Genomic DNA, 23585 nt, shown 5'->3' with positions numbered 1-23585 from the left:
ACTAATTTTCAGCACAGTAAGTACAGAAAATGGGAAGTAATAAAAACGCATCGAAACAGGCAAGCATTCAGTGGATAGAAAAACTGTATTCTGTAACAATGTTGTAAGAAGGGGCCTTGTGTTTTTCCTGACAACTTAAATACTGGCAGCCACAGGAAAGCTCGAAAACCTATGGAGAAGAGTTTATCCATATCTTTGAATTATGGTTAAGGTGGCAGATGGTCAGCATCTTATTGCTATGTGCTGCAGTTTCCTTTAGTGTTCCACTGTGTGGGGAGTGAAATAAAAGATTTCACAACTGCCACTGATTATAATGGTCACTGATTACACCTTCCTGCTAGAATCATGTTCTTCCAAGATTTAGCTCTTCACAGATGAAGATTCATATCAATTCAATGTTTTGCTGAATCTTCTGCGGGTGTTTTGCTGGTTTTGTTTGTTTGTTTTGGGGTTGGTTTTTTTTGTTTGTCTTTGGGTTTTTTGTTTTGTTTTGTTTTGTTTTTTTGTTGTTAGAGTCTCTGCTTGTCTCACTGATATGCCACTAGAAATCTGTAAACTTCAAATTGCTCCAGTCTTAATAGAAGTGGTATCTTATGTGAACCTTTCACATGAAGTAATGTAGTCTATTAGGAGTGGAGGAATTGATTTATATTCAGATCATTTTTTTAATCTACTTGTAATTAGATTGGTGTGCCTACTCACCACCTTGTCTGTACTGCAATTCTATTTTTCCCTTACAAAACTCGTAGGTAGAGACAAGTGCAAATGCCTTGAACTGATTTCTTTCTGTCATAATGTTGGGTAATTTGAGAAGCAATGCCAGCTGATACCCAGAGGAATTATCTGGGTTTCTGCAATCAAACCGTATATTTCTATATGTTATATTCACACATGTTACAAAAAGATACTCATTAAGTTTTCTGTGCATGGTTTTTGTTGGGGTGTGGGTTTTGGTTTTTTTTTTTAATCCTGTGGAGGCTGCTTCAAGTGAAACCTTGTATTCCTCATGCTGTAACACTTTTCTGTAATCTCCCTTAGAAACTTTCTAATGGCACCTATTAATTTTCTCAGTAGATTTTAAATACTGTCGATGCTGAGTAATGTATTTAATTAGCCCCAAACTTTCTGTGTAATCATTCCAATCTGTGCTTCTCTCTCAGCTTTTGCCTGTAAGGCTGACAAATGGCAGGAGGGGGCAAGGGCACTTTCCTGTCAGTGGTTGTGGAGCCTTTGGTCCTTGGGTTGTCAGAGCAGTTGCTCCTTCTGAAAGAGCTGTGAAAGAACAATGAAAATACTATTTAGCTTCATTTAAGAAGTCAAAACAAATATTAGTTGTAGCAAAAAGCTTCCTTATCTTATGAAACAAGGCGTTTTTATGGTTCCTTTAGTGTTTCCCATCTTTTCATAGTAATAACATCAGCTTATGTGGGAATATGTATCAGTTTATGTTGGATTGTGTCGATCAGAGCGAAGTTCACCATTCTGTGACTATTCTTGCAGAGTCAAGAGGAAAGATAAATTAGCTCAAAATTATACAGCTGTTTTCTGTGCAGTTTAGAGTAAATGCTAACTGAATCCTCTTCACATTTTTATGGGCATTGTCATCCTTGGCTCTTGTATTGGTTATACTCCAGTTCTGTGGTCAGGCAGTTGGACATCAGATGGCAGCTGTATTGGTGTGGTAAAGGACAGCGTGAACTGTACAGGTTAATTTTTAGTTGTTGTTGGGTTTTTTTGTTGTGGTTTTGTTGGTTTGGTTTTTTTCTTCACTCATTCTGGTGTTTTCTGTCTTTCTGAGAATAAAATGAATTAAGGTCTTTCTGTTTTTAACCCATAGCCCATAGAGGTAACATTTAGTCAAATGCCAGCTGAACCATTTGTTTGCTAGGCAACTCCTCTAGATCACAATTACAGAAAATTAAGTCAGTTAAGCAGAAGAGTGAGAAGCATTCTCAAATCGGACAAAAAATTCTTTTTTGGAAGCTGGGAACTTACATGCAGTATTATGGATAAAGCAGGATGAGAGACCAGTTCCGTCAGTCTGTAGTGAAACACATCACCATTTGTGTATTTACCATTAGCTTAGCATGGGAAAATTTTTCTTTTAAGGACTTCTTTAAAAATAAGACAGAATCATATGCTTGAAGGGGGTATAAATGGAAGTTGTTTCAAGCAGGAGAGGCTGTGCTGTGATTATTGGAGACATTTACCTGTGGAGTTTACCTACTTGAAACCAGTCTCTGGTGTCTGCAGGATGGAGTAGAGAAAAAGAGCAAAAAGGTCTAGGAAAATGGTTTCCCAGAGATTTTTATAAAACAGGAAAATCATGTGAAAATATCCCTAGGATATTTTTCCCTGTTGCTGAGCATGGCAAAATTGAGGAGGATATTATTGTCCCTTTGTTGGAGCTGAAGGGAAGAAGCTATCATTCCTTACTGCCAACCACCCTGTTTAAACTCCTTCAGAAAAATGTTGTGGAAGTGTAACTGCTCGCAGAAACTGTAAGCTCCCAATAAGGTCCTCATCCCTCTTTTAACTTTAAGGAGAACACAGTCAAGCAGACATGGATGACTTCAGATTGGACATGAGGAAAGGCTCTTCACTCAGGGTTGTCAGTGGCTGGCACAAGCTGGATTCAAGGAGAATGCTGTGGCAGCTCCAGAGCTGTGTGAACGCTCAGAAGAGGCCAGGAGAGTTTGCTCAGGGAGGTTTACTAACTTGGGAAAGTTTTTGATGCTGGTCAAAGTTGGTCTGTAAATTATGTGCTATTAAAATTATTTGGTGATGATATACTGACACAGAGTAGATTGAAAAGAAATTTTTAAACCAAGCCTTTTCTACCTGTAACTGTGTGTAAACACCAGACAAGCCTCTAGGATGTGTATAGGCAATTTAACAGTGTGTTTGAGAACAGATATAACCTTATCTGCACAAACTAATGCATGTGACAAAGCAGAATCCTTAATATTTGTACCCTTTGAAAACCTTCAGTAATGCAAAAGAATCTTTCCAAATCCCTTCAGTGAATCTGACTGAGTAAAGGCAGTAATTTGAGTTTGAATATACATTGTATGTTACAGATGCATGTGAGCTTCCAAGATTTCAAGATTAGAGGTATTGTTGGGGTCACAGACTCACCCTTAGCAGCTGGACTCTGTTAATTAGAAGCAAAACCAAATGAACACAACTCACTTTATAGCTTTTTAATACATGACTGTTCACAGAATAAAAACAAAATTAATGGAGATTTTCTTTTATCCCCGAAAAAAGGAAACGGTAAAGTATACTGTGAAATAACGACGTCATTACGAGCTAGTTGCATATTTAAAATATAACATCTGATTAGTGCCCCTTAATTATCTGGGTATTTTCTTTAATAACAAACAACATGAATTTTTCCTTTCAAACATCAGGTTATTAAAACTGTAGAATGAGAAACCTGCTGTAGGAACAAGGACAGCTACTTGAATCAGCCCATTATCAGCAAGTCAGTTGTATTTCTGCCCTTGTAAAATTTCTAGGTATTCTTGCACGGTGAAGGAAATGATAAGTATTTGGCCACTCTTTGGGAGAGGAATGAGCTTGAACCATTATGTAACTCTTGAATTGGTGTTGATACATGTAAAACTACTTCAGATAAGATAAGCAGTGACATTTATGGTTGGACTTGATGATCTTAAAGGTCTTTTACCAACCTAAATGATTCTGTGATTGTAAAGATTTTGGGAAGCTGTCTAAAAGAATAATTTCTGTTCCACAATCTAGTGTAATAACGGAGTAGTTAATTAAAGAGCAAATACAATCAGGCTCTGGTCCTCCTTTTTTCCTTCCCTTTGTGCTCTTGTGCCTTTTGTTCAACACATGAAATTTCTTTTCCTTGCAACACAAGCTTTAATATGCTTGTTCTCCAGTAGCCTTAATCATCATCCTTCTGCAGCTGTTCTATCTTCTTTTTCTCTTTTGCTTCTAGCCTCTGTGATTAATTTTCCAGCCTTGTCTTCAGTCCTCTACAGCTGACTGAAGCTGCACTTGCTGAGGACTTCAGTAATGCTTTGTGGTTATACTGCAGAATAAATTAATCTCAGTTTCTCCACTGCTTATGAGATTCTTGCTCTTACCCTGAGACTTCTAGCTTCTATTGCCATAAAAATCCCATCCTGCTTCCATGGAAGGGTTTGAGTTTGTGCATTTGTTACAACAAGGAGGAGTGATGATCCTTATTTTAGAAGATATGTAAATTATTAGGGGATCCAGAGTTATTTTTAGGCATATGTATTGTGTAATATCATTCTTCTGGGGCCTCTGTTAAGATGAAAAGGAAAAGTGTAGTCAAAGATTGTGTAGTGGGTTGCAATATTCCCATTTAATCTTGGAAGTAGACCTAATACATAAAAGGGTAATTTTCCTTGTTAACCAGTATTGTTGAATATTTTGCCATCAGTGGGCTGCAGTTCATAAGAGCATTTGCATATTGCTTCTTAAAACAAAGTAGTAAATATGTAACTACTTATGTTCCATCAGTGGGCGTTTTTCCAGATAGCATCCTATTTTTGCCTGAGTAGCGTACAAGAATTGGAAGCTCTGCATTATTTTGTAATGATTTAAACCTTTTTTCCAGAATATCACTAATCAGTAAAAAAATGTTCTTTCCCCGCAGGGTGGAGTTCATTTCTTTTGTTCCTGAGAGCTGAATAGGAGAAAGGGACATTTCAGCTTTTCTTGATAAAGGTAAGACAGCATCTGTTGATAAGGATAAGACACTGTTCATTATTCTGAGCTCAAAGAAAGTTTGTCAATGGAGGGTTTGTTTATTTTGGGCTATTTTTCTCAACTTTTGTGCTTTGTAGTAAGTGCAATGTATGATAATGTAGCTTGTATTGGGAATGGAATGTGTAACTCTCCTGCAGGTATCAGCAAAGGCTCTGAAGATAAGCAGGTACCTGTAGATCAGCATGACAAAGTGGATAGCAATTTGTTCTACTGCTTGTACTTGTGATATTTTCCATGTGCCACAGAACTGGCCTGCCTATGTTCACTCCATCGTGCTTCCACAAACTCAGCAAGGGCTTTTAAAACCAGCAGAGTTTTCTCCATGGCAATTGTCAAAGAAACGTACAGCCTTGCCTGCTGCTAGCTTCACTAGTCTGTATTGTCATGTGAGAATGCAGAGGTTGATGTGAGGAGAGAAGGACCTTGAGATCGTTTTTAACAGATAGCACCTTCAAAATTAAGCAGCAAATAATTACTGTGCTTGTCAGAAAAATGAGACAGAGAAGGGGGTGAAACTCTAGAAATCTTCTTAGGGACATGCCACCCTCAAAGACTCTTCTTCCATGTTGTGCTAAAAGGTCTGACTTTTTATAGATTTTTGTGTTGAATTAAAGCCTGCAAGAAACATTTAAAACTGGAACATGCAGCTTAGTGTTGAACTCTTAATTACAGTTTTTGATGCAGAAATCTGTGTAGGACCGTCTTTCTCTATTTTCATTTGGCAAATTTTGAAAAGTGGGGTTGGGTTTGATGTGACAACTGCTACTTGTGGGGTTGGTCTGGTTTAGCAGTGACCACATGTGCAGCAGATTGACTATGCATGTGACCTTCATGCAGGGCAGGTAGAGAGCATCAGTGTGGTTCAGTTTCTGTTCCAAGGAGCTGGAATTCATACGTGGTCATTTCTGATTTGTCCTGTGGCAGAGGCTGCAGTCTCCATTGAGGGTGGTAATGTGCTGTAACCAAGCCAATCACTGCCTATTTGGTGACTGCATGTGCAGATCCATTTTTGACTTCTTCAGCAATGCATTTAACAGGATGGTAGAATGAAGGCTCCAGTTGTATGTTGATGTTTAGGCTATCAGGCACAGCGCAGCATAACTCTACTTCTTGAAAGTTGAATAGTTTGGAAAAGTGGAAAAGAGAACTCCAGCAAAGGTGAAGAGAAATCAGAAGATTGACCAAAAATCAGTTTTGTGTGTTTGTGCTGATGTAGCTGATCTTGAGGTTTTCTCTGTTAGCATTATACAGCTTTATTGATCAGTAGCTTAAAGCAGTGCTATCATGCCACTACATATGTATAAATTTTTTATGAATTTACAAATGCTTACTCAACTTCATATAGTCTACTGCTTCAGGGGATGGGAAAGCTACAATCATCTTCATATCTTTATGATAGTATGGGTATGTAGACATTAGGAGTTACGTTACCTTCTTGCTTAGGAACACACAATTAAAATATTTTTGGTACAGAAATATTCTTCCAGAATCTTTACTTTCAGAATTTAGACTTTAGCTTTAATCTCTTATCCACTGATAAATAAAAGAAAATACCTTTGAGTTCCGTAGAATCCTTCTAATCCTGGTGCTCCTGTCCTTCTTCCCCCTTGTGACTTGTGAAGCCATTGCCCATCATTTAAAATGTTCATGTTTTGTGATTTTTAAATTTACTCACCATGTATAATCTCAGAGGTTAAACTGTTGTTGGAAGAATTCTCAATCAATTGTGAAAAGGGAAAAAAAATTCCGGCTAAAGTGATACATTTATTGAAGGACTCAGACTCCTAGTGAAGGAATACATTAAATTGCTAAAGATGCAGGGTGTGAAAAATTGCTATGCTAACATACATGAAAAAGTATTAATAATAATTTACTGATAAATTAATATGGCCTGAGCTTAATCTCATTGTGGCAAAACCCATGTTGAAGGAAATGAGAATTTACTGTGTTAGGATCTAATTGAGTATGATTTCTTTCTTCTTTTTTTTTTTTTTTTTCTTTTTAGTTCTTTCTTTCCCATGCTGGGGATCTCACGTAAAGTAAGAAATAAATCTATAAAAGAGCATAAACTTAAATACTTAGCAGTTCCTACAGTGTTAACTTGCTGTTGACAGTCAAATACTTTTCTTCCCATCGTGGTGAACATCAGTTGCCTGTATAAAGCACAGTTCTTTGGTGAAACAGTGTACTCTTGTATTTTCTGAACCTTGAGCAAAAGTTATTGCTTCTTAGAGATTGCTCCATGCTTCTTGTACATCCATTAAGCCTTGCTCAGGTAGATAGGTAGATACAGGCTGATTTTGACTTGCTGCTTTTCTTTCTCTGTTTAGAGAAAGACCAGCACATCTGGAGTATCTGTGGTGTGTTCTTCCCATGGCTGCGCAAACAAAGCAGCAACACTTTGCTTGCTTTTGTTGCTTTGTGGGAGTGGAAGAGCTTGGAGTTCACACTTAAATTTACCAGTATCCAGCAGGATTTAAGGCTTAGATTTAATGACAGAAATTCCTAAACATAATCAGTGGCAGATTCAGTTTCTGGTGGTGTGAATTGGTGATTGTGTGTAGCTGTGGGAGGAACTTGAGCTATACAGACAGGATGAGCTAACTGTGCCATGGGAAGTTAGTTGTAGTTGTTAATCTGTGGTGTTTCCCCATATCATAATTACTACTTCAGCCTAAATACTACTGCAGTGGCTGCAGGCTTCATAAAGAAAAATAATGTTAGGTGTTCACTGCTCCTGCCTGCAGTCTGCTCCAAAAGCAATGCCCTGGAGTATTAATTTAGCTTTATTTTCAACATGATACGCTTCTGTATTATATGTAGAAAGTTCAGATCTGTAAATTGAGTGTGAGAGTAGAATGAATGCTTTGAAAACCTGCTTAAAAATGTGCCAGCAGGCTGCCAGCTCAGGCTCGGAAAACTCAGGTCCTTGGGAGTGGAAGACCAGAAACTGCCCTTCAGCTTTTCCTACATCTTCTCTCCCAGTTATGATGAGCAGTGTAATCTTTTTCACCAGAACATAGTTAAAGTTCAAGCCAACAGTCCTCCGTATTTATTTTTTAATTCTTTTTTCCTTGACCCTTAAATCAAGAACCTGTTGGGACAGCAGCACTCTTCATATTTGTCTGGTTTATGATAAAGCAAGTGCATGTACTGGTCAGTCCTCTCCCTGAACAGAGAGCTGAGAAAAGCGAATGCTGTCCCCAGAAATAATATTTGCCTCAAAGGAGCTTGACCTACTTTGTGATGTTTTTGGAAACAAAGTGCAGGAATAAGTGTTATATGGTAAAAGAGTGAGGAAAACGGTGTTGCTGTTTTCCTAAAATAAGAACAGTTTTAATACTGCTGAAATGTTTGGTTTGCTAGGGGAGCTTAACTTTCCAGGAAGCTGGATGTTGTCTGACTTGTTTATTTTGGATATTTCCACTAATTGATTGTAATCTAATTATCCATGTGCTGAAACAGCCAGTAAGTACAGTTGGAAAGATTTATTGTTATTCTTCCATTGAAGGAGCAGAATTGAGTGGTATTTATGTTTTTGTAGCGTATAAAGCTACAAGTGGAGTTGCAGAGCCAGTGAAATGTGTGAAGTTTTGTGTCTGGGAACCATCTTTCAATAACTGTTCTTGTGATTCAGTTTATAGGTACATGTTATATCAGTAAGCAGGGCAAGGCTGATTTGTTGTACTGGTTTGAAAGCAAAACCAGTGAGACTCCAAATCAGAAATACAATTTAATAGAGAGAGAACAAACAACAAGAAAGATAAAAATAAAATTAAAATAAAATAAGACAAATGCAATAATACAAAGGACCACTGACAGAGTCATAATGCAAACCTGACACCCTTTTTGGTCTGGGTGTGGGAAGCAGCCCGAAATAAGTCCTCCCAGAGTGGCAGTTGTGGCTGCATTGAAGTAGAGATGATCCTCAAGAAGTCCAGTCTTCCTCTGGGAATCCAGTGGAAACAGGCTCCCTTGGTGTTTGGGATTGCAAGTTTTATGATGGTGGAAAGGCTTTGGCTCCTTCCGCTGGGTGGAGCATCTCACAATGGAATGAGGTGATGTTGTCAGTCATGTGAGAGGCCTTAAATGGCCCATTCACAGGTGATGTCCCTCGGAGGAGGATGGGTGGAGGAGGAGATAAGTAGGCACTGCCTTATCTGGTGTTATCAGGTATCCCATTAACAGAGGGCATCTCCCTCCTTCCACCCCTAGAGTTACAAGAGATAAAGAACAATATCTCCCAACCGACTTCAACAGATGAAAATAGAATACACATTTTTAGTTACATTTCTCAACCCAGGACATTTGTGCAGAAGATTATGGAAGGGGACATTTTGTTGCCTTTCCTGTTCCATATTCTAACAAGATAGTCTGTTCTTGGTTACTGGTAAGACATCTTCAGCTTGGGAAGGTGACTATTCTAAAACCTGAATGCTGGTGAATGCACCTCTTTCTCACATAGTGGCTCATAGTGGGGGAGGAGTGGATGTTGCTGAATGGAGCAGAACGAGTTACTCATTCTTCAGAATAGCCAGAAGGTAAACTCAAGTGCACTCAAAAATCCACGCTAGTAAAATACCCCATGTATAGTTCAGGCTGTTAAATACAATGTTTACTATTGATGTTTTTATTGGGTTAGAGAAAGAATCGACCCCTGAGAAAGCGCTGGGGAAAATGTGCCATGGAGAATGTTAAAATGTGGCAGTGTAGGGTGTAGTGCTTTGCACCCTGCCACAGCCACCTAAATGTGTGTGGTGTGTCTGTTCTACACAGAGAATATATGGATATGTTCAACAGGCACATACACATATATAAATAGTCTGTGGCTAAATATACATGTATTCATATACTGGCATATATGTGTATATGCAGATGTGTTAATGCATGTGTGTATAATAAAGACAAGTACAAGTATTCTCAAACTGGGAAAGCAGCAAGTGTTGTGGAGGGGGCAGGAAGATATGCAGGAAGTGCTACTGTTGGTTTTTTGTTTTGTTGTGGGTTTTTTTGGGTTTTTTGGGGTTTTTTTTAGGGGAGGAAAAGGGAGTGAAGGGGTTTTTTATGATTTACTACTATACCTAACTGGATTGAAATTTGGGTCAGACTGGGAGTGAGATTCTGTTGAGACACATATTTATATTGCAGAGAGAGAAGAGGTAGAAAAAAACTATTCAAGTCTCCAACATAGAGGAAGGAGAATTTACAGTGCTTGGGAAATGTGGAGCAAGTGTGAGACCACAGACTGTTCATGGAAAACCTGCTGGTTAAAGTATTAGTTACCATGTGATTAAAAAACCAGACTTGTTCAGGTATTTATGAAAAGATGAAAATAAGGTTAAACAGTGGTGGCAAGGCCAGGGTAATGTAACCTTTGCAGCCTCCAGGGATAAAAAGCAGGATGTAAACACAGAAACTAAACCCACCTTATCTTGGTACAGAAAGTACAGTTGGCGTCTCCTCTGGCCTTGGATAAAAAGGCAAACTGTGGGATTCCAAATAGAGGATAGTGAAAAAAAAAAAACTATGGCATTAAATGAAATGAATAATTTTCACCACAAATGTATATCTTGTGGATTCATGGAGCTGTAAATCCACCTTTGAAAAGCTGTTGTGTGGCAAGTCCAGAGTAAAAGAGGAGAAACTGAATAAGATTTCAGTTTTCCAGAGTTGCCAGTTGCTGACTGAGACTATTTTAAGTGAATCCTGGCATATTAGTATGAAAATACTGATATATCAACCAGTGTTATCTAGTAGAATAGCAGAAAACACTTCGGAAATAAGTTGATTGTTGCAGTTCCCTGGAAGTTATTATCTGCTCCTGTGACTACCTAACACACAAAAGTGTAATGTGTTGTGCCAGGTAGCACAATAGAAGTGTTGTGATAATGTGGTAATTTCTCTTCCTGGAAAACATAATTTAGATCACTGAAATCAGTGGAACTTAGGGACATAGCTAAAATATAACTAATGCTTCTCCCCTGAATAGTGTTAATTGGACCTTAAATACGTTCCTAGGTAATGTGATTGGAATTGTAGCACATCTGTCCATCATATTTGGGGTACTGAGAGAGTCAGCAACCAAAGCTCTTCTATGAGTTATGGATGAGCAACATATTGTAAACTACTGAAACTATACGTGGAGATAGTATTTAGATAGACAGACATTTTGAAAATCACAGCTCTGTGCCTGGAGTTGAATTACTTGTGTTATATATTGCACAACCTGTTGGCATGCTGAATTAATGTCTCTGGAGACCTACAAAAGGAATACTTATGGGGAGAATTAGAAGGCAAAACTAAAGGACTAAGCCTGCTGTAGAGATCAGACTGCTGCACTGAGAAAATCAAAGTCCATGTGTGTGATTTAAACCATGTTTGACATGCCAGGCTTTGGTTTCACCAGGAGACTCACTATGCTATTTGGCTATGTTTTTAAAACCCGCAAGTGTAAATTAGAATGAGCTAATTTTATAATTATTCCCAACAGACACACAAGTAATTTAGTCTCAAACATGTTTATTTTATAAAGACACAATCATTCAAAAAAGAAGTGCTGAGAAACCACAAGTGGTTTGAGCAATAGAGGCTTAGAGCTTTGGCAAACACACACATGTTTAAAATGCGGTAGCATTTGTTTAAAAGCCATTGAGTGTTCTGTCTCTTTCTTTGCAGCTTTATGACTGTCCTTTAAGAGTAATACTGAAGAACTGGGCGGGTGGAAGAGTTGTTTTGTTTATGGTGGTATCAGTCATTAATTTAGTTTAAATTACAGGAAAAACCTCAGTTGTTCAGCCTTGAGAAATGAAGAACAAAATCATGCTTGTTTCATATGCTGCTAGAGTAAATACTGGTCCTGACCCTGAATAGAGAAGGGGATTTAAAAGTTTGGGGTTTTTTTTTATCCTAAAACTTGATTGATTGTTCATTTTGAAGAGACAGGGATACCCCTTCAGTAGCTTGAGGAAGTGACTGCACACAGGGAATAAATATGCAGTGGGGAAAGGGAACCCTGTACAAATATGTTAAAATCTAGATTGTAACATTTGCTTGAATAAAAGTCCTTAAAAAGGTGGCTAGAAATGATGAAGTTCTCAGCAGTTAATGAGCAAGTTCACATATCTCAGGAGTCTCACCAGGTCTCTGCTATTTTTTTTTTTGGTGCAACCCAGGAGGAAAAAAATATTTGACAATGAGAGAAGTGCCCCCCAGTCTTTGGGCCTTACACAGTGCATGATACAATGTTATAATTTTTTGTAAAATAGTGTGAATAATAACAATACAATTTAGCAGTGGAAAACTGCTCTCAGAAACCCTTAATTTTATTGCACTAAGCTCACAAAGACTAGTTAGTCCTTTTGCTTCTTTAACTAGAAAGATTAGACAAGCACCTTTAGAATGGCTGTAATGTGCCATCAAAGGTGAGTTGTAGCCTGCTTTGCTTCTTTAAGGTGTTGTTTAAATAAATCTGTGTTTGCCTCCTTCTAAGCGGTACTTCATGTTCTGTTTTTGACACAAGTATCAATCTTTGGGGGGGGTGGGAAAGGGAGACATTTATTTTATATCGAGCAGGTTAAAAGCTTTTTCTAAACTTTTTGTAAGATTTTTATATACAGCTAGGTAGCAACCAGACTTTTTACATTTCCTTTCCTAAACTGTTAGGATCACAAAATGAATCCTTTATCAGGCAGTGTATCATGGTTTAGGTTCAGGTTGTCTTGCTTCTGCAAGTTGTTTAGCTGCACCTGAAGCATAATGCTGCTGGTGTTAATATGTAAGTCTCTATTTCTGGATTTACAAAAGTCTTCAAAATTCAAGCACTAATTTTTCAGTAAAGATAATAGGACTATAACTTATTATAAGCTTTGAAAATTTCAAGCCCTGTGCAAAGTGGGATGATATGCTTTGGAAGTCAAAGTGGTTTAAATTGAAAAAAAAAAAAAAAAAAAAAAAAAAAAAAAAAAAAAAAAAAAAAAAAAAAAAAAAGAAAAAAAAGAAAAAAAAGAAAAAGTAGTAAATTGTTCATTTAGATGCCAGACCTTTCTGGCAATTTCCATAAAATTTCTACTATAAAGTAGATGTGAGTATTTTGTTAAGGAATAAATAGCTAGAATATTTATTTTAGTCCTTCAGTCTAGAAAAGTCACAGAGATTTAAGGAGTTTTTAGGCTTTATAGAATATCTTAAAATGCAGTTAGAGCTTGTAGCTGAGTTCTAGATAACTTTTTAATGTTATTGATTTTGTTAAATATACCAGACTCATAGCTTCAGTGAAAACTCAGACTTTTAACTTGATTGAAGAAATATTGCCTTGATGAGATATTAGTGGCATGAGGAAAGGAATTATTATGAGTTAGTTTTGTGAGATTTCTGCATGAACTCACTCTGTGCATGTCTTCCACGGTGTTTTAATACTGGTCATCAAGCCTCCAGTACAGTCTAAAACTGTAATTCCAAGCCTTTCTCTGTGGTCAGTGTATAAGACATTGCACTCACTGCTTTCAGCTCTAATACGTATGTCTTCATCTTTACATTTCCCATCAGAAAATGTGTGTTTTCAATTGCTGAGTGAAGGTTTCAAGTTTTGCCTCCAAAGCTGAAAAACTCCGTGCAGCAAGGGGTGACGTGTGCTACATCTTCATTTATGTCCAGCCAAGGCCAGCAGAAAAGGCACCTACTGATGGCAGTGGTTGCAGTCTCCCCTAATATGTTACTGTATGGTTTTTCTTTTAGTTTGCATAGTTGTATGCTAGAAACATGTTTTTGTACTTTTAGTCATTAAAAAGTTTTGCCTTTCAGTTTTTACAGCAATACATATGACACAATGCTCTCCTGTGAAACTTTTAACGTGGATGCACTGTTGTGACACTTCCATCTAAGATATTTCTTGATACTCAGTCATCAAAATTCTCAAATGGCCTCATCTTCAAATTGGTATTTTATTTCAAGTAGTTACTAAAGTTGAGTAAATATGTTTGCTTTCTGTAATTTTTAATGCTCTAATATTTTATTTACATACGTATTTTTCTGTACATTATTTGCAGCATGTGTTTTCCTATTTATTTTTGATTTCCTTTTGTTATGCCTCTAAGACATGTTGCACCTTTTGAGGCTGGACGTTGGGCTTTTCTTTTGGGAATATCAGTTTAGAGAAATGGGAATGAATGTTCAATATGGTCTTTGTATCCCTTTGTTATAGGAAGCAGATGGAATGGGTGATTCCTACTTTTTTTACTTTAATGGCTTTCAGCTGCATTGAGCTAGTTATGTTTGTAATAAATATCATTCACCAGAAGAAAAAAGCTGAGCAATTAATATTGCAAAGCTGCAACAACACAAAGTGTCACCTTGAGAAAAAAAGTTGAAAGAAACCGATTTCAGTCTCCAGGTTTCCACAGCAATGTTATTTTTGATTTTGAAGTATACATATCTAAAACACCAACAAACACATGAAACCTTTGAATACTGTTATTCCACATACATCTCTGGCATTTATACACATGTGAAGAATTGCACTGAATGCTGGTGCTACAAAAGTAAAGAAGGGACCTTAGCAAATGTGGTTCTGTGTGGAAAGAACTCAGGGCAGTAAGTAGACATTTGTTTTCTTTTGTTTCATATAGATGTGAATTGTGAGAATTCCACTTTCCTTCTTTGCATGCCTTTTTGCATCCTTCTGTTCTTTTAAAATGTTTTCATAGATGAAAATATTGTCAGTGAGGCTTTGCATATAAAGACCACTTAGAGAACTCCTTTTATGAGGGTCACAGTATTGACGTGAAAAAAAGAATTATTTTGATGCCTGAAAGCAAAATGAGTAAATAGAAACACCAGGTAAACATTTGATGTTTTCTAGCTCTGGGCATATAAATATAAATGCACACACATTGTGAATTTTTGAAAGAATGCAAAAAAAATCCTAAAAAAAAAAAGCAGTGGCAAGTGTAGAGATTTAGAAATTTTTTTGCATTACTCCACAAATTACTAAATTACATTTTAGTTCTAAATGCTAATATTCTGCAAATTAAGTTTAAAAAAAATCCTCTGACATCCAGAAAGTTTGATTCAGAGGCACTTTTTTTTTCCTAGCTGCATTTAAATATATTTATCAGTATCACGGTACTGTAAGTTCAGTGGTGCAAACCAAATTCACTATAAAGGCCCTCCATCTGAATGTGCACTCTAAGAACTTTATACCCAGTTTTCCTCCATTAGGGTACGTGTAGTTAAAAGCTACAATTAAAATGTCATCTGAGATAGGTGAGCAATGAATTTGTTTGAGATTGAACTGAGTCCAAAAGATTAAAAAAAAAAAAAAGGAAAAAGGATCCTACAATACTTTAGACATGATGCCTGCTTCTCTTTGGCTGCCAAAATTACCCTTGAAGACCTAATTTAAAATGATAGAGATTTACAGCACTTATCTGCATAGTCAATGACGGGAAATGAAAATGTAATTGCAAGCAGTCATCACAAGCTCAGTCTTTCAGTTAGGTTCAGTTAAAAAACCCAGTTTATTATGAAGTGACATGGTAAAGTTGGCAGGATTTTGTCAAGCCTAAGCTAGAGCTGAATCAGCATCAGGTAAGAGATAAAAGGCCCAATCCATACCCCACTGAAGTGAATTGAAAGCTTCCCAACAGATCTAAGACTTTAAAATTTGCCAAAAGATTTTGATTGTGCGTAGTAAGTTTTTTTTTTAAATTTATTTATGTAGTTAGTTAGTTATTTTTAATTTCAGTAATAGAAGCATTGTTCATTTACGTAGGTTTAAATGAGAAAAAAAACCCTGTTGTGGAAGTCACTGGGTTGATCCCAGATATTGGTGCCTCAGCCCTGGGTGTTTTGGAGAGTCCAAAAGTGCCTTTTACCTTGTGAGGCCGTGCTCATCAATACTTGTCACTACATCTGCGCCCTGCAGTCCAGCCAAGGCCTGTGGATTTGAACCAGATCAGATGTGAGAACTTGCTCATGTATTTGTCAGCCTGGCAGAGCACACAATGATGTATTTATAGATGCCTTGTACCAGTTGCAGGAGGAAGGATGACACCTGATCTGGCATAAAATCTACCAAGATAAAATGACTTTAAAAAAATTAAAATTTATTTATGTCAGCAGAATGGTTTGATACCTGTTCATGGTTTGCTTTTTTTTGTCATGTGTTTTCACTTATTTCTTAGGTACTGAGCATCCAGAAGCTGCAGGTACCATCTTATTGAACCACATATTACAATTATTAATACTGCATATTACAAATTACTTAATATTAAATATTTGAACTGTACTGAAGTAAATTGAGCTATTTTCTGGAAGCTAGTATTTGCCAGGATATAATTTGTGGAGGGTTTTTTTTCCCCTTTTTGCTGAGAGAGAATATTCCATGACAGGATGTTTTCTCCTCTCCCTTCTCGCTCCCTTTTTCCCTCCCACACAAAACTTGTGGTTTTCCTTGCCATGACATAAACATTTTTCATAAACAGGATTCACACTATTAAGACAGAATTACGTAAGAGGCATTTATTCAGGCATCATGCTTCTCTGCTTTGTCAGCACAAGTGGTGCCATGGCAAATCTGACTTGGGAATGTGAGCAAGGTGAATGACAAATATGCAATAAAACTTGCTGTTGGACAGGGAGTCATGGCCTTATTGGAGTAAATGCTTGTGGAACTGCACGATCACGGCAGATGATAGTTCATTAGAATTTCACATGGGGAAATCTTATCAACAAAGGGTGAAGAATTGTGTCCTTTTAGATATTTGTTAATATTCCCAAAGTTTGGTCAATACGTGGGCTTCTGGTAGACAAGGAATTGCTAAAAGTTTGTTGAAGAGGAATGCAGGATAATAAAAATGCACAGTTCAGTTCTAAGAAATGGGATGATCACCTGGGTAATGTGTTGGAAAAGGTAATTTGGGGCGTTGGGGAAGAAAATGGTGAGAGGACGTTGTCTCAATTGCAAGTGCACGTGCACACCTGCTGCTCTTCCATGTATAATCACATTACAGTCCAGGATAAAGGGAATAGAAAAGCCTATGCAGATTTCTGTAAGTGATCCCTGCAACACGAGATATGGGATATGAAGAACTCTGGTGAATGCCAGTAAGGTTGTTCTGGGTTAAAGAAGAAATTACATTTTCTCTTCCCGATTTTATAACACATTATCTACACTGTTTATGTCAATAAATATACTGAAAACAATCTGTCAGGAGCTGACATTTGCATGCAACTGCAGAAGTGTCTGGAATTTCAGAGCACCATCTTCTTTTCCTTCTCAACTTGCAGCTCTGACTGAGATAATGCATTGCTTATTTGGCAGCACCCAACAGCCACTGGCGACAATTTTCATCAAAGAAATACAGGGCAAATGTGCAGATTTAAAAGGATTTATAGAGCAGATTTGTGTTGGTGGGACCATTTCAATCATGCAGTTATTGCCCAAGAAGGGTTTTGCACAATTGCTTTCTTACAGTTTTACTGACTGTGCTGTCTGTGGGCAGGAGTGGGATTACTGGAGAGGTTCTTGCAGGGTCTGTTGACAGTACAGCCCCAAGTAGGAAATATCAGAGCTCAGGCAGGAGAATCTGATGAATAAGATAAACCTCATATAAACTAACAAGCATACCCCTGGGCTGTACAAAAGAAGATGATGGTGTTAAGGTCATGTTAAAGCCTTGAATTGTTTAGGAAAGCTTATGTCTCCCAGCTGGGAAACATCACACAGACAGCCCAGGATACACCAAAGTTTTAGCTTAACAGAAACACAGAAAGTCAACTTAGGTAATTTTATCTGCTGTGTTCCCTTGGGCCAGGGCTTTGGAAAGGAGAGTAAGATCTGTCATTAGTCATAGTTGCCTCTTGGGGGCTATTCATTTATTATGCTCTTTTATGTCTTCATGCATTTTTGTAAATACTGCTTAGATTAAAGTTAAGTGTATGTATTTGTAAAAACAGATGGATTGGACTTTCTTTTGCCTCTGAGTAGGGCTGGTACCATTTGTATTCACATTAAACATCTAAACTTCTCTGCTGTCTGTGAGAGGTTGGGTAAATTTAGAAGCAAGACTAATGGTTGGTGAGAAGACCATTTTATAGAAACTCTGATTCCATTTTTTTCTCACTTCTATTAACAAAGGAACAGCCCACATATGCTGGATAACTTCAGTGACTTGGTAGAACTTCATATACCCACCTCTGTACTTGCAAAGAGCTTTTATGGATGCTTAAGTGCTCCTCCATCTCAGGCCTGTGTGTACACAGTCAGGAAATGGTCGTGAGAGAGCTTTATAAGAATTCCTGAAGGATCTTTGGAGGTAAAGTGTAAATTTAGCATTGTTGCTTCATTAAATAACGTTTCAGCTATTCCAGCTTTTGATCTTGCTACAGCAGTGCTATTTGTTGAGGTAAATAGGAACCTTGGAAACACAGCGTGATGCTGCATAATCAGCTTCTTCAAAATCTGTGAATGAAACTGTGCCCTCGTTGGAGGGAGTGGAGCTGGGATGCACACACAGGCACTTCCTGAGCAGAAGGTGGGCTCAGATCTTTCAAATGACATTAAGCACAGGATACATAACTGTGAAAGTCCCAGGCAAACTTGACTTGTCTTTAGATGAATTAAATGCATTCTGTAGCTGATGCAGTTTGATGATGAGTATTTTCTGACTTCATTATGCCATAGGCAGTTACTGTACTATTTTCAGAGTATTGGATTCAGTAAAAAATGAATTAGGAAGAAAAAGCATTGTGAGGATATCTCACTGTGAATTCTGGTATTCAGCAGCTCCAGGCAAGCAAGGGAATGACATAAAATTAGGATGCATGTTTAGTTTAGTGTTTTGGCAAGGTAAATGGTAGGTTAACAAGGAAAAGATAGGATTAGATAAACTCCTGGTATAATTTCTCTTTTACTTTCTCATTAGGTTTTGCCATTGGGTATAGTTAGCTGTGGCATGACTTTATGCTTTGTGTTAAAAGGGCATGTTGTAATTTGTATTCAAGCTTTGGAGTGAACAGACTTCTGGCAGAGGGAGAGTTCTCTGGAGAGGATGGATCCTGAAAGGAGGGGACCTCAGGAGAAATCAGACCTGTGGAAAACCTGGCCTGTTACTACAAAATGACCTTTTCCATGCTGTGTCTTGATTCCTGACTGTAACCCTTGAGATGCAGCTTTTTTTGGAACTTACTTTATGCCCTTTAAATGTCATTTTGTCCATATTTTGCCTGTCAGAAGAGTACAATGGAGATTTTGCAGCTTAGCAGTGCCCCACTTATTCCTGTGGCAGTTCCTTAAGAATGGACAAGAGTTGCTGAGAAAAAAATGAAGGTTTGAGAATGTGTCCCTGGAGATGAAAAGAGGGTGGAAACACAGGCAGGAGTGCTTTGGCACTGCTGGAAGTTGTTGTATGGGTTACCCGAGTCAAACCATGTACTAGTGTAACAATTTGGGTGCCCTTCCATGAAAGATAATTGCCTGAAAGCTCCTAATTGCAAAAATTGTAATAATTTTGGGGGAGGGGGTTTTTACATTCTCCATTCCAAGGGAAACTCCAGTTTTCCCTGACAGATACCTGTCATTCCAAACCAAGACACTTAGCTAAAAGAAAAGCTAATTTCAGGCCTAGTTTTAACACTACTTCTAGGCATGATGGAGCTTCTTTATCCAGGGCTCTGTTTTCTTCTGAGTGGGTTTTTGGGTAAATGGGTTATCCCAGTGTTGCCAGCAAGGTTGTTCTGGAGGGCAGTGCAGAGAGGCATGTAATCTGTGTATGATGGAGGTAGCTGTTTCCCCACTCTTACTCTCTGTGGCATGCATGCTCCCATGGTGTCTCTCCTAGCTCCCTCTTTGTCGTTGTAGCTGGCTGAATGTTGGAAATGTGAGAGTTTGCACTGTTCATGAACAGGTGGCCCAGCTGCCAGTGGCTGCTCTTGCTGCTGTTCTGTCCTTCTCAGGTGCTTCTCAGAGAGTCTTCCCAGCCGAGAGCCAGCCTCATGTGCTGCTGTGAGGGTAGTGCTCCAAAGCTGGGGAAACCTGAGAAGGAGACACAGCCTTCCTGCTAGTAATAGATGGTTACTGTTTTAAATAAAAGCAGAGGGAAGAAAAAAAAAAAGAAAAAAAAAAGAAAAAAAAAAAAAAAGAAAAAAAAGAAGAAGAAGAAGAAGAAAAAAGATTCCTATCTACTCTGGAGCACTGGGAGAGAAGGCAGGGTTTTCCTGAGGGGGGAAAATGTGTGTCTGTGCTGTCTGAAGGGAAAAGAGGTGAAAAGAGAGATGAAAAAGAGAAAAATGTATTGGAGCTTTTTCATATCCTACTTAATCACAGTCATATGTCAGGCTGTTTGAGAGAAGGAGGGAGGGGATGGCTTGTTGAAAAGTGTAGCGTGCTGGAATTCTGCGAGTGAGTTGTGTGGTGAGTCCTGTGGCTTACTGCTGCCCTGATGAATAGAGCCTTTCCAGAGCTGCCAAGCCCGAAGCAAATGTGGTCAGGGATTTATTATGAAATGTACCAAACCTTGGCATGGGGCTAATTGCATATAACAAGAAGCGTGCTGGAAACCCAGACCTGAAAGGTGACAAATGCAGAAAGTATTCTGTATCTGACACTGCTGAAAGAGGTTTTGTGCAGGAGAATGTCTGTATGTCTGTGTTTTTTGCTAATGAGCTCCCAAACATAGCTGTACATTTTCATGTTATTGGTTTGCTTAACGTAGATGTAGATTTCTTGTTTTGGTTATTTCTTTCACAGCCAACAAAGAAAGAGTAATTGCTATATGGCTGTAATAGCTGAAGTTTTCAAAGGAAGTGTCTGGGTGCTGCCTACAAAATATCAGATGCACACATGGAAAGAATAGAGTGGAAAGGTATGAGCTTGGATACTAACAAAATAGTGGAGCTGAGAGTTTGAAAGTGCATATCAAAGTTTCAGGAGACAGCAAAAATTAAACTGTAGGCCTTGAAGAGAATGCTCTGTTCAGTATTCTCAGTGGCTGAGTAAAAAATCTGTACAGCAAGACTGGAGTTTCTTCAATTTTGAAAGTTTCTTAGACCTGCTGAATCTGTATGTGTAATGTTCATCATTATATTATACAGCAGAGACCTGCACCACAGTGACATTTAATCCAGTGGAAAGATTCTTGCTTCCTTTCAGTGCTTGTTCCTGTTCTTCATGTGTATCCATGGCTGCATTTTGAAATCTTGTATTGGTCTTTAGCATCAGATGTTGTTCACCTTTTTCTGTGCCATGCTGAGATGGAGACTACTGCTTCTGTCGTTGAAAGCCATCAATCTGTCCAAGTGAGTATAATTAAAAATCATAGGTACTTCAAGGAAGGGCAGGAAAAGAAAAACTGAGGAAAACCCCCACAAGCAGTCAAGAAAACCACAAACAAAACCCCTGTGGGATGGATTCAGAACTTGATTGACTAGATGTTAAGTAACATAGAAGCTAATCAGTAGGTAAACATGCAAGAAATAGAAAAAATGCTGTGAGATTTTATGCTGATATTCTCTTTTATGAAATAGTAAAATTTGTTGTTGTTGGTTTGGTGTTTTTTTTTTTTTTTTGTTTTTTTTTTTTTTTTCAAGGAGAACAGCTTTTGGGTTGATGTTTTAGATGTTTTAATCAAAACCAAGTATCAATCCATTCTGTTGCTTTTCTTCGCAGAACATCTGCTTCTCACCATTTTTAAAACTTCCTCATATAATTTTAGGGTCTGAAAAAAGCATACTATCTCACTTAAATTGCTCCCTGGTGATGCCAGATTTGCTGTACAGTGAGGTATTAGGGAGAGACAGACATGCAAAGTACAAGATCCCTTGGATAGCTTCTTGAAGGCTTGTACAGCCTTCATCTCACTTTCCTATTATGTTGATGGACAGGAAAGAAGAGATTTTCAAATGAAGCAAAAGAAATCTCAATCAAACAGAAAGTAAGCACTCTGCACACATTCTCTCTTCTTCCAACCAAAGCTTTTAGGTGGAGTGTGCAGACACTTGGTTCAGTGATCATGTTAGCCCATAGTAACTTACTGTGCAAATACTAATACAGGCCAGATAGGGTGTGCAGAATTAAATGTTGTAAAACTGTCCCAGTGGAAAGACTTTTTTGAGTACAGGAGGGTTATAAGACCTACCAAATCTTTTACTATTTAAAACATGTAGTAAGTACCCTGTAACTTTGTTAGATTTATTCCTCTCAAGAACTTTTCTTGCTGGCTTTAGCAGCATCACAGGAATGCCATTTTCACTCAGCTCTTGAACCATTTCCTAAGTCTGTGAATCTCAAATAAGACTTATTTTCTTTGGCTTAGAATATATGCATGTTATATTTTACCGTCATTTTCCATGATAAATATCCAACATTTTTATAGAAAGCTAGAAGTAGTCTTGACATAAAAATGTTGGTATAAGTTTGTGAAGATTCTGCCAGTTAGATTTGAAGACATAAAAGCTGTATTTGAAAGATATTGAGTAAAACAAAAGGAAGGGAAAGGATCACAGAGTCAGATGATCTCTAAATATTTCTAGAAGGCTTCATCTTCCAGAGTAGAAGTTGTTGATGACTACTATCATACTTCATCTGTGCAGGTTACAGTAGCTTTTGTACCCATTGCACCTTCTGCCTGTTAATAGCCTGATCATGCTCCTGTTGAAGCCTAGCAGGAATTTGTGCTGGATTCCAGCAGAGCTGAAGTGTGCTGTAAGTGAGGGATGGTGAAGAAGGAAGAAAAACAAATGCAATGATAATCATCTTCATTTGCACAGGGCATAATGGTTGCACCGTAAGTTCTTCTGATCTCTGAAGTGTTCCTTCTTGCTGCCTTTCTAGCAGTTGTTCAGAACAGACATGAGGGGATTCTAAGTCTGTCCATCCCTCACCTGCTTTACCTAGAACAATGGTGGAAATGGAATATCCAGTGGGATATGAATTGATTTTTGGAATCAACTTTTTAACTAAGTGGTAGCCAATTCACCCCTCTCTTTTCGTTGCCTTAGCATAAGACACTTAAGAAGGACTCATAAAAGCTGTAGGTTTTTACTCTGAGGACATTATCTAATTCTGGGGGCTTCTGCTGAGGAAATGATTTCCTCCTCAGTTCTGGAACCTAATAAGCACAAAAAAAAAAAAAAGAAACAGATACCAGTAATGGTGTGATCCAAGCCAAAAATAATAGTAAGCAAGTGTGTTGTCATAGATGAATTATATCAGAAGAGTAGTTAGTAAGTTTATCACTTAGAAGCAGCATAAAATGTGCAAGATTCTTTTTACAGTTCATCCAACAACCTTCCAACAATGTCATTTGACAAATTAGTGCCCATCAGGAACATGTGAAGGTGAACATAAAGACTGTAGTAAAGGTAAAATAGGTGTGTGGAGAAGATGGCTCTTGGGTTTCTGCATGAGGCAAAATGAGGGGATGTTTTATGACATAGCATTAGCTCTGTTCCCTCAATAAGGCTGGAACATCCCTTTCTGGGATGATACTGTTGCAGGTTCATGGGCAATACCAAATATGTATGTAACTGTTTGCACCAAAACTAGGTAAGATGTCTGTGGCCCAAGATTTTTACCAAGGACAGATTAGGAGGAAAGTGTGGGGGACTTAGCAGGCGTTTTCCTATGCAAGAATTCTGGAATTTTGCAAATACACCTATTATTACTTCATAGCTTAATAACCTTAAACATTAATTTCAGATGAACAGTTAATAGCTTTTAAATTAAGCAACACAAGATTGCTCCTTGGCACTGTGCTAATGGACTAGAAGCACAAAAATAAACCTTCTGTGAATTAAAAGCCCTGGAAAAGTGATGTATC

At 37.9% G+C, this 23585-nt stretch overlaps 1 protein-coding gene across 8 annotated transcripts in view; it reads left to right on the top strand.

The window, feature by feature from the left end:
- Positions 1–23585, top strand: part of BMPR1B (bone morphogenetic protein receptor type 1B) — a 238069-nt gene that overhangs the window by 40893 nt on the left and 173591 nt on the right. For all 8 annotated transcript variants that reach the window (XM_063423772.1, XM_063423762.1, XM_063423770.1 and 5 more), the window contains one exon: positions 4658–4728. The gene's annotated coding sequence lies outside the window, so the exon portion shown is untranslated. The remainder of the gene's footprint in view (positions 1–4657; positions 4729–23585) is intronic.

The sequence above is a fragment of the Prinia subflava genome, chromosome Z (genome assembly GCF_021018805.1).
Source record: "Prinia subflava isolate CZ2003 ecotype Zambia chromosome Z, Cam_Psub_1.2, whole genome shotgun sequence".
NCBI lineage: Eukaryota > Metazoa > Chordata > Aves > Passeriformes > Cisticolidae > Prinia > Prinia subflava.
Note: the sequence above shows the minus strand (reverse complement) of the source record. Positions and strands in the feature narration are given on the sequence as shown.